Source organism: Balaenoptera borealis (assembly GCF_965194805.1).
Source record: "Balaenoptera borealis genome assembly, chromosome: 13".
NCBI lineage: Eukaryota > Metazoa > Chordata > Mammalia > Artiodactyla > Balaenopteridae > Balaenoptera > Balaenoptera borealis.
This window is the reverse complement of record NC_138870.1, coordinates 4,684,412-4,695,208: the sequence shown is the minus strand read 5'-3', so window position 1 is coordinate 4,695,208 and position 10,797 is coordinate 4,684,412. Positions and strand designations below refer to the sequence as shown.

Below are 10,797 nucleotides of genomic sequence, written 5' to 3'. Positions count from 1 at the left end.
TCTCAGCATAGATGTCACCCTGATCTGAATTGGCCCCACTGCCATTCTCTCTTAATGGCACCCTGTGGTTTTCCATCACAGCACACACCCTAAACTGTAATTTTACAAGTTTATTTGTACTTATTTGCTTAATGTCTCCTCCACTAGAAAGGACAGAGACCAGTTCTGTTTTTTTTTTTTTTTTGTACCACATCCCCAGTGTCTACCACAGTGCCTGCCACTCGGTAAATATTAGGTTGAATTCATTAAAAAATTATCTTCAGGAGAGTAAAGAATCATTGTACCCATTTAACAGATGAGGCTGTGGAAGCTCAGACAGGTTAGGTAACTTACCTACATTCAAATGGTGAAAAGGTGACCAAACTTATCTCTGGTCTTCAGTTTCTGTTAGGCAATTGTATTAGGAGATCATAGGCCTTCCAAGAGGTAGCAAATAAATGCTAGAACAGATGGTTATAGCATTTTGGGTACTGTGGTTTTCCTTCTGCTATCCAGGACTCTTTCCAGCCCATTGAAAGTTCCATTCACTTATTCATTCTACAGATATTCATGGAGCATCGATTATGATGAGCCCAGCAGCCCAAGGGTAAACAGGAGAGTTCCCCTCCAGAACTTACTGGTAAGTGTGAACTTCGAGACCACAAGCTATAGCCTTGTCTACCAAAATGCAGAATCTACTGTGTCCATTTAGTAAAAAAATGTGGTCATCTATTCTGATGTTTTGTTGATTTCAGTGTCTGTTCTGGTATGTAGTAGTCTTAACCTGTATTTTTAACTGGACTAAAAAAATGCATTCCCAAAGCTGGAATATATTTTTTCAAGTTGAACCTACTGTTTCTTTAGATTAGCAGTGTTGTCTGGGAACCAATCATGGTTATTTCTAAAGGAGAAAGAAAAGATGCTACAGTGGGGAGATGTACACATGGCAAAAGACTTTTCTGGGCACCATTCCCTTAGCTGTGATCTAGAAGCTGGCTCTGCTGTCAGCTCCACCAAAGACACACACACACCACCAGCACCACTGCCACAGCCACTGCCACTGCCACCACCAAATAGCTGAGTCAAAATGACATAAAAGGGAAGGGAGATGATACTCAGACCAAGTCCCAGCTCCCCCACATAGCCAAGCCATGTGATCTCTGGCAAGTCTCTGCCCTTCCAAGCCCCAGGCTCCTAATCTGGCCCCCGTGCTTTCCAGCTATGAAGCATCTGTGACATGAACTGGCTCCATTACTTTACTCCTTTGCTTGTTCAGCAAACATTTATTAATCATCTCCTATAGGCCAGGCACTCTGTCCAGCACTGGCACTGCAACTGAGAGTAAAACTAACTGTGGTCTCTGCCCTCAGAGAGCTTACGCTCCAGTGGCAGATACAACCATCAATTAAACAGTCACTGATCAAACAATCACCATACACATAGAATTACAAGTTGAACTGAGTGCCGCCGGGTGATCACACTGGCGTGTGCACGAACCCTGTGGCAGGAAGCCTCCTGCACACTGAAGGAACCAGAGGAACCCAGCATGGCTGGAAGAGAGCTGGGAGGAGAGGAGGGCCCGGGTGCTGCAGGGCCTTGAAGGACATGTTGGGGACTTCAATCTTGATCCTGAGGGCGATGGGGAACCACGGGAGGGTTTTAAGAGGAGGATTCGATGTTCCAGTTTTTATTTTAGAAATATTTCCAGCTGAGGTGCGGGGCGTGAGTTAACAGAGTGGAAGTGAGAAGACAGGCTGGGAGGTGAGAGATGTTGGGAGCTTGAATTAGGATGATGATGGTGGGGAGGATATGATAGTGATGGGGAAGAAGTGATGATGGTGGGGAAGAGGTGATGATGGAGGGGAAGAGGTGATGATGGTGGCGAAGAGGTGATGATGGTGGGGAAGAGGTGATGATGGAAAGAGGTGATGATGGTGGGGAAGAGGTGATGATGAAGGAGAAGAGATGATGATGGGAAGAGGTGATGATGGTGGGGAAGAGGTGATGATGAAGGAGAAGAGATGATGATGGGAAGAGGTGATGATGGTGGGGAAGAGGTGATGCTGGAGGGGAAGAGGTGATGATGGTGGGGAAGAGGTGATGATGGTGGGGAAGAGGTGATGCTGGAGGGGAAGAGGTGATGATGGTGGTGAAGAGGTGATGATGGTGGGGAAGAGGTGATGATGAAGGAGAAGAGATGATGATGGTGGGGAAGAGGTGATGATGAAGGAGAAGAGATGATGATGGGAAGAGGTGATGATGGTGGGGAAGAGGTGATGATGGTGGGGAAGAGGTGATGATGGAGGGGAAGAGGTGATGGAGGGGAAGAGGTGATGCTGGAGGGGAAGAGGTGATGATGGTGGGGAAGAGGTGATGATGGTGGGGAAGAGGTGATGATGGAGGGGAAGAGGTGATGATGGTGGGGAAGAGGTGATGCTGGAGGGGAAGAGGTGATGATGGTGGGGAAGAGGTGATGATGGTGGGGAAGAGGTGATGATGAAGGAGAAGAGATGATGATGGTGGGGAAGAGGTGATGATGAAGGAGAAGAGATGATGATGGGAAGAGGTGATGATGGTGGGGAAGAGGTGATGATGGTGGGGAAGAGGTGATGATGGAGGGGAAGAGGTGATGATGGAGGGGAAGAGGTGATGCTGGAGGGGAAGAGGTGATGATGGTGGGGAAGAGGTGATGATGGTGGGGAAGAGGTGATGATGGAGGGGAAGAGGTGATGATGGTGGGGAAGAGGTGATGCTGGAGGGGAAGAGGTGATGATGGAGGGGAAGAGGTGATGATGGTGGGGAAGAGGTGATGATGGAGGGGAAGAGGTGATGATGGTGGGGAAGAGGTGATGCTGGAGGGGAAGAGGTGATGATGGTGGGGAAGAGGTGATGATGGTGGGGAAGAGGTGATGATGAAGGAGAAGAGATGATGATGGGAAGAGGTGATGATGGTGGGGAAGAGGTGATGATGGTGGGGAAGAGGTGATGATGGAGGGGAAGAGGTGATGATGGAGGGGAAGAGGTGATGTTGGAGGGGAAGAGGTGATGATGGTGGGGAAGAGGTGATGATGGTGGGGAAGAGGTGATGATGGAGGGGAAGAGGTGATGATGAAGGAGAAGAGATGATGATGGGAAGAGGTGATGATGGTGGGGAAGAGGTGATGATGGTGGGGAAGAGGTGATGATGGAGGGGAAGAGGTGATGATGGAGGGGAAGAGGTGATGCTGGAGGGGAAGAGGTGATGATGGTGGGGAAGAGGTGATGATGGTGGGGAAGAGGTGATGATGGAGGGGAAGAGGTGATGATGGTGGGGAAGAGGTGATGCTGGAGGGGAAGAGGTGATGATGGTGGGGAAGAGGTGATGATGGTGGGGAAGAGGTGATGATGAAGGAGAAGAGATGATGATGGTGGGGAAGAGGTGATGATGAAGGAGAAGAGATGATGATGGGAAGAGGTGATGATGGTGGGGAAGAGGTGATGATGGTGGGGAAGAGGTGATGATGGAGGGGAAGAGGTGATGATGGAGGGGAAGAGGTGATGATGGTGGGGAAGAGGTGATGATGGTGGGGAAGAGGTGATGATGGAGGGGAAGAGGTGATGATGGTGGGGAAGAGGTGATGCTGGAGGGGAAGAGGTGATGATGGAGGGGAAGAGGTGATGATGGTGGGGAAGAGGTGATGATGGAGGGGAAGAGGTGATGATGGTGGGGAAGAGGTGATGCTGGAGGGGAAGAGGTGATGATGGTGGGGAAGAGGTGATGATGGTGGGGAAGAGGTGATGCTGGAGGGGAAGAGGTGATGATGGTGGTGAAGAGGTGATGATGGTGGGGAAGAGGTGATGATGAAGGAGAAGAGATGATGATGGTGGGGAAGAGGTGATGATGAAGGAGAAGAGATGATGATGGGAAGAGGTGATGATGGTGGGGAAGAGGTGATGATGGTGGGGAAGAGGTGATGATGGAGGGGAAGAGGTGATGGAGGGGAAGAGGTGATGCTGGAGGGGAAGAGGTGATGATGGTGGGGAAGAGGTGATGATGGTGGGGAAGAGGTGATGATGGAGGGGAAGAGGTGATGATGGTGGGGAAGAGGTGATGCTGGAGGGGAAGAGGTGATGATGGTGGGGAAGAGGTGATGATGGTGGGGAAGAGGTGATGATGAAGGAGAAGAGATGATGATGGTGGGGAAGAGGTGATGATGAAGGAGAAGAGATGATGATGGGAAGAGGTGATGATGGTGGGGAAGAGGTGATGATGGTGGGGAAGAGGTGATGATGGAGGGGAAGAGGTGATGATGGAGGGGAAGAGGTGATGCTGGAGGGGAAGAGGTGATGATGGTGGGGAAGAGGTGATGATGGTGGGGAAGAGGTGATGATGGAGGGGAAGAGGTGATGATGGTGGGGAAGAGGTGATGCTGGAGGGGAAGAGGTGATGATGGAGGGGAAGAGGTGATGATGGTGGGGAAGAGGTGATGATGGAGGGGAAGAGGTGATGATGGTGGGGAAGAGGTGATGCTGGAGGGGAAGAGGTGATGATGGTGGGGAAGAGGTGATGATGGTGGGGAAGAGGTGATGATGAAGGAGAAGAGATGATGATGGGAAGAGGTGATGATGGTGGGGAAGAGGTGATGATGGTGGGGAAGAGGTGATGATGGAGGGGAAGAGGTGATGATGGAGGGGAAGAGGTGATGTTGGAGGGGAAGAGGTGATGATGGTGGGGAAGAGGTGATGATGGTGGGGAAGAGGTGATGATGGAGGGGAAGAGGTGATGATGAAGGAGAAGAGATGATGATGGGAAGAGGTGATGATGGTGGGGAAGAGGTGATGATGGTGGGGAAGAGGTGATGATGGAGGGGAAGAGGTGATGATGGAGGGGAAGAGGTGATGCTGGAGGGGAAGAGGTGATGATGGTGGGGAAGAGGTGATGATGGTGGGGAAGAGGTGATGATGGAGGGGAAGAGGTGATGATGGTGGGGAAGAGGTGATGCTGGAGGGGAAGAGGTGATGATGGTGGGGAAGAGGTGATGATGGTGGGGAAGAGGTGATGATGAAGGAGAAGAGATGATGATGGTGGGGAAGAGGTGATGATGAAGGAGAAGAGATGATGATGGGAAGAGGTGATGATGGTGGGGAAGAGGTGATGATGGTGGGGAAGAGGTGATGATGGAGGGGAAGAGGTGATGATGGAGGGGAAGAGGTGATGATGGTGGGGAAGAGGTGATGATGGTGGGGAAGAGGTGATGATGGAGGGGAAGAGGTGATGATGGTGGGGAAGAGGTGATGCTGGAGGGGAAGAGGTGATGATGGAGGGGAAGAGGTGATGATGGTGGGGAAGAGGTGATGATGGAGGGGAAGAGGTGATGATGGTGGGGAAGAGGTGATGCTGGAGGGGAAGAGGTGATGATGGTGGGGAAGAGGTGATGATGGTGGGGAAGAGGTGATGCTGGAGGGGAAGAGGTGATGATGGTGGTGAAGAGGTGATGATGGTGGGGAAGAGGTGATGATGAAGGAGAAGAGATGATGATGGTGGGGAAGAGGTGATGATGAAGGAGAAGAGATGATGATGGGAAGAGGTGATGATGGTGGGGAAGAGGTGATGATGGTGGGGAAGAGGTGATGATGGAGGGGAAGAGGTGATGGAGGGGAAGAGGTGATGCTGGAGGGGAAGAGGTGATGATGGTGGGGAAGAGGTGATGATGGTGGGGAAGAGGTGATGATGGAGGGGAAGAGGTGATGATGGTGGGGAAGAGGTGATGCTGGAGGGGAAGAGGTGATGATGGTGGGGAAGAGGTGATGATGGTGGGGAAGAGGTGATGATGAAGGAGAAGAGATGATGATGGTGGGGAAGAGGTGATGATGAAGGAGAAGAGATGATGATGGGAAGAGGTGATGATGGTGGGGAAGAGGTGATGATGGTGGGGAAGAGGTGATGATGGAGGGGAAGAGGTGATGATGGAGGGGAAGAGGTGATGCTGGAGGGGAAGAGGTGATGATGGTGGGGAAGAGGTGATGATGGTGGGGAAGAGGTGATGATGGAGGGGAAGAGGTGATGATGGTGGGGAAGAGGTGATGCTGGAGGGGAAGAGGTGATGATGGAGGGGAAGAGGTGATGATGGTGGGGAAGAGGTGATGATGGAGGGGAAGAGGTGATGATGGTGGGGAAGAGGTGATGCTGGAGGGGAAGAGGTGATGATGGTGGGGAAGAGGTGATGATGGTGGGGAAGAGGTGATGATGGTGGGGAAGAGGTGATGCTGGAGGGGAAGAGGTGATGATGGTGGTGAAGAGGTGATGATGGTGGGGAAGAGGTGATGATGAAGGAGAAGAGATGATGATGGTGGGGAAGAGGTGATGATGAAGGAGAAGAGATGATGATGGGAAGAGGTGATGATGGTGGGGAAGAGGTGATGATGGTGGGGAAGAGGTGATGATGGAGGGGAAGAGGTGATGGAGGGGAAGAGGTGATGCTGGAGGGGAAGAGGTGATGATGGTGGGGAAGAGGTGATGATGGTGGGGAAGAGGTGATGATGGAGGGGAAGAGGTGATGATGGTGGGGAAGAGGTGATGCTGGAGGGGAAGAGGTGATGATGGTGGGGAAGAGGTGATGATGGTGGGGAAGAGGTGATGATGAAGGAGAAGAGATGATGATGGTGGGGAAGAGGTGATGATGAAGGAGAAGAGATGATGATGGGAAGAGGTGATGATGGTGGGGAAGAGGTGATGATGGTGGGGAAGAGGTGATGATGGAGGGGAAGAGGTGATGATGGAGGGGAAGAGGTGATGCTGGAGGGGAAGAGGTGATGATGGTGGGGAAGAGGTGATGATGGTGGGGAAGAGGTGATGATGGAGGGGAAGAGGTGATGATGGTGGGGAAGAGGTGATGCTGGAGGGGAAGAGGTGATGATGGAGGGGAAGAGGTGATGATGGTGGGGAAGAGGTGATGATGGAGGGGAAGAGGTGATGATGGTGGGGAAGAGGTGATGCTGGAGGGGAAGAGGTGATGATGGTGGGGAAGAGGTGATGATGGTGGGGAAGAGGTGATGATGAAGGAGAAGAGATGATGATGGGAAGAGGTGATGATGGTGGGGAAGAGGTGATGATGGTGGGGAAGAGGTGATGATGGAGGGGAAGAGGTGATGATGGAGGGGAAGAGGTGATGTTGGAGGGGAAGAGGTGATGATGGTGGGGAAGAGGTGATGATGGTGGGGAAGAGGTGATGATGGAGGGGAAGAGGTGATGATGAAGGAGAAGAGATGATGATGGGAAGAGGTGATGATGGTGGGGAAGAGGTGATGATGGTGGGGAAGAGGTGATGATGGAGGGGAAGAGGTGATGATGGAGGGGAAGAGGTGATGCTGGAGGGGAAGAGGTGATGATGGTGGGGAAGAGGTGATGATGGTGGGGAAGAGGTGATGATGGAGGGGAAGAGGTGATGATGGTGGGGAAGAGGTGATGCTGGAGGGGAAGAGGTGATGATGGTGGGGAAGAGGTGATGATGGTGGGGAAGAGGTGATGATGGAGGGGAAGAGATGATGATGGTGGGGAAGAGGTGATGATGAAGGAGAAGAGATGATGATGGGAAGAGGTGATGATGGTGGGGAAGAGGTGATGATGGTGGGGAAGAGGTGATGATGGAGGGGAAGAGGTGATGATGGAGGGGAAGAGGTGATGATGGTGGGGAAGAGGTGATGATGGTGGGGAAGAGGTGATGATGGAGGGGAAGAGGTGATGATGGTGGGGAAGAGGTGATGCTGGAGGGGAAGAGGTGATGATGGAGGGGAAGAGGTGATGATGGTGGGGAAGAGGTGATGATGGAGGGGAAGAGGTGATGATGGTGGGGAAGAGGTGATGCTGGAGGGGAAGAGGTGATGATGGTGGGGAAGAGGTGATGATGGTGGGGAAGAGGTGATGATGAAGGAGAAGAGATGATGATGGGAAGAGGTGATGATGGTGGGGAAGAGGTGATGATGGTGGGGAAGAGGTGATGATGGAGGGGAAGAGGTGATGATGGAGGGGAAGAGGTGATGCTGGAGGGGAAGAGGTGATGATGGTGGGGAAGAGGTGATGATGGAGGGGAAGAGGTGATGATGGTGGGGAAGAGGTGATGCTGGAGGGGAAGAGGTGATGATGGTGGGGAAGAGGTGATGCTGGAGGGGAAGAGGTGATGATGAAGGAGAAGAGATGATGATGGTGGGGAAGAGGTGATGATGAAGGAGAAGAGATGATGATGGGAAGAGGTGATGATGGTGGGGAAGAGGTGATGATGGTGGGGAAGAGGTGATGATGGAGGGGAAGAGGTGATGATGGAGGGGAAGAGGTGATGATGGTGGGGAAGAGGTGATGATGGTGGGGAAGAGGTGATGATGGAGGGGAAGAGGTGATGATGGTGGGGAAGAGGTGATGCTGGAGGGGAAGAGGTGATGATGGAGGGGAAGAGGTGATGATGGTGGGGAAGAGGTGATGATGGAGGGGAAGAGGTGATGATGGTGGGGAAGAGGTGATGCTGGAGGGGAAGAGGTGATGATGGTGGGGAAGAGGTGATGATGGTGGGGAAGAGGTGATGATGAAGGAGAAGAGATGATGATGGGAAGAGGTGATGATGGTGGGGAAGAGGTGATGATGGTGGGGAAGAGGTGATGATGGAGGGGAAGAGGTGATGATGGAGGGGAAGAGGTGATGCTGGAGGGGAAGAGGTGATGATGGTGGGGAAGAGGTGATGATGGTGGGGAAGAGGTGATGATGGAGGGGAAGAGGTGATGATGGTGGGGAAGAGGTGATGCTGGAGGGGAAGAGGTGATGCTGGAGGGGAAGAGGTGATGATGATGGGAAGAGGTGATGCTGGAGGGGAAGAGGTGATGATGGTGGGGAAGAGGTGATGATGGAGGGGAAGAGCAAGAAGCTGTCAAACTGGAGAGAGTGCATCAACACTGGTCTGTCTTCAAAGCCCAGTTTCTCATTTTTTTTCCATTTTCTCCTGGTAAAAAGTGCATGCGAGACTGTAAAACTCAGCCCTTTCCATACCTGACACTGCACCAGACTTGGTCTCTATGTGCTTGTACTGGTTCCCATTCACTGTGGAATCCGGACACCCAACGTGGATCCCAGAGCTGAGAGTCTACAAAAATGTGTCTGTATCTTCTCTGACTGTCCCCCTGGCTGTGGACAAGTCACCACACATCCTTGCCTCTGTGGGCCCTTTGGGCGGGGGTCTCTGCCTTTCCCTTGAACTGGCTTCCGGCACGAGTACTGCTCCTGATCCTTTGACTCCTCTTGTGGGCAACGCGCAGGAGGTTCAGAGCCTGCAGTGCGGACTCCTTGTGGGCAGAGCTGATGGGGAAGGGTGTGGCGAGCAGGCCATTTTCCGCGTTCACACTAGGGCCCTTGTATAGACCTGATTCACTGGAGTCAGCCATTCCCTGCTTGGGCCCGTCTTGGCCCTCTGTTCATCCTTCCTGTGAGCCCCAGAAAGGCCCCTTGCCTGATTCACTTTCAGTTTCCCAGCCTCTCTCTCTCTCTGTCTCTCTCTCTGTCTCTCTCTCTCTCTCTCTCTCTCACATACACACAGCCTCAGGCTGTGGTGTTTCCACCGAAGAGGGAACACATCACCGGCTCCCTGTGGTTCACCCCATAGGAAATGAGTCTTGTCTAAATGAGAAAATGTGTGCATATGTGTGTTCTTGACTATTTCACAAAGCTGCCCTCTTTAACCACCATTTTCACGGAATCCTTCTGCTGACTCCACCTGAAAAGGTAGATCTTTGGGTAGCCAAGCGCTGAGCTCCACTGGCGGGCTCCCGGGGTGGGGATCCCCGTGAGGACCCAGTGCACTGCCTCGGGGACCGGGAGCTCCACGCCAGAGAGCATCGTCCCAGCTCCCCTGGCCTCCTGCCCCCCGGGGCCCCCAGCGGTCCCTGTCCCAGGAGAGTCTAGGTGAGGGCTGTGAATAGCTCTGGACCCTCCCGACTGCGGTGTGCGTAGGAGGGTGAACATCCCCTTTTCTGTAAAGGCAGCACTTGTTCGGAGTTCTGAGACTCTGACAGCACCCACGTAGCAACGGCCAGCGTGTGGGTCTGGCTCGGGTCTGTGCTGGAGAGAAAGCGGGGTGCCTGATGGGTCTGACTCTGGTCAGAAAGCAGTGAGCAGTGTGCTTTTTTTTTTTTTTTTGTAGGGGTAGAATTTTTGAACTTTATTGAGAAACGACTTATGTAAAATGAACTACATTCAAAGTACAATTCCATGAGTTTTTTTTTTTTTTTAAAGAACTGCTTACATTTAAATTTTTTTTTTAAATTAATTTATTTATTTATGGCTGTGTTGGGTCTTCGTTTCTGTGCGAGGGCTTTCTCTAGTTGCGGCAAGCGGGGGCCACTCTTCATCGCGGTGCGCGGGCCTCTCACTATCACGGCCTCTCTTGTTGCGGAGCACAGGCTCCAGACGCGCAGGCTCAGTAGCTGTGGCTCACGGGCCCAGCCGCTCCGCGGCATGTGGGATCTTCCCAGACCAGGGCTGGAACCCGCGTCCCCCGCATTGGCAGGCGGACTCTCAACCACTGCGCCACCAGGGAGGCCCCCATGATTTTTAACGGTTGTATATACCCATGATACCACCACTACAACTGAGATAGAAAACATTTCCATCGCCACACAACGGGGTTTTTAAAAATCACTTTAGACTGTTACATAGCATTACACTCTCTGCTGACTGGCCCTTCCCAGGTTCCATTCGTTCTTTCCTGCATCCACGCACCGGGCTAGGAGGAGTCACCCAAAGGCAGGGTCGCATCGTGTGCATCTGTATATTCCCGCCTCTGAGCACAGAGAGCGTGT

The 10,797-nt window shown here is 52.3% G+C and overlaps 1 long non-coding RNA gene across 3 annotated transcripts in view; it reads left to right on the top strand.

Moving 5' to 3' along the window:
• Positions 1–10,797, top strand: part of LOC309610271 — a 156,176-nt gene that overhangs the window by 24,687 nt on the left and 120,692 nt on the right. For all 3 annotated transcript variants that reach the window (XR_014233809.1, XR_014233810.1, XR_014233811.1), the window contains exon 2: positions 544–619. This is a non-coding gene — a long non-coding RNA (uncharacterized lncRNA). The remainder of the gene's footprint in view (positions 1–543; positions 620–10,797) is intronic.